We start from the raw sequence: 703 nt of genomic DNA on the forward strand, positions 1-703 counted from the left end.
TGAGTAAGCACAAGCCCGCCCGTGCTTACCTCACTCCCAGTGACTAAGCACAAGCCCGCCCGTGCTTACCTCTTGAGAGGGTACTAATTCAGATAAGTCACTTATTCCATGACAATATCTCATTTATCATTGGGGTAGGGCTATCCATGGAACTGTTATTTTTATTTGCATTCTATCCTAACATTGCATAGACTCATATATATGGTACTTGTCTACTAAAGCAGTAGCTTAAATAAAGGAGAAAAAGAGATCATTCCTATACTTTGGAAGGGGTGCAAGGTGGTTTGTAACTTGGATGATTGCAAAGATCACATTATGACTTGGACAGCTTGAGGGCTTGCGTAAAACATCACAGAGGTAGCAGACATGGTCTAACATGGCAGCATACCAGCAGCTTCTCCAACTAACAGTCTCAGAACTATGAAAAGCAGATCAAGCTATAGAATATAATGCTGGCAGACAGAGAAGTGTCGGAGGCCTTGCCCTTGACATGGGCCTGGCACTGGTGGTAGTGGCTTACTATAAAGGAAAAATGAATGATAGGTGTCATCAAAGGCACTTGAAGCAATATGGAGGGGGGAATGCAGATGTCATATAATTGCATCATTTCTTCTTTTTTAATGCATTTTATTGAAATATAATTTATGTACAGTGAAATACACAAAACTAAAGTGACATGGGGCAATGCTTTTTTTTTTTTTTT

This window comes from Orycteropus afer, unplaced genomic scaffold, assembly GCF_000298275.1.
Source record: "Orycteropus afer afer isolate SDZICR_OR568_19922 unplaced genomic scaffold, OryAfe1.0 scaffold00026, whole genome shotgun sequence".
Classification (NCBI taxonomy): Eukaryota; Metazoa; Chordata; class Mammalia; order Tubulidentata; family Orycteropodidae; genus Orycteropus; species Orycteropus afer.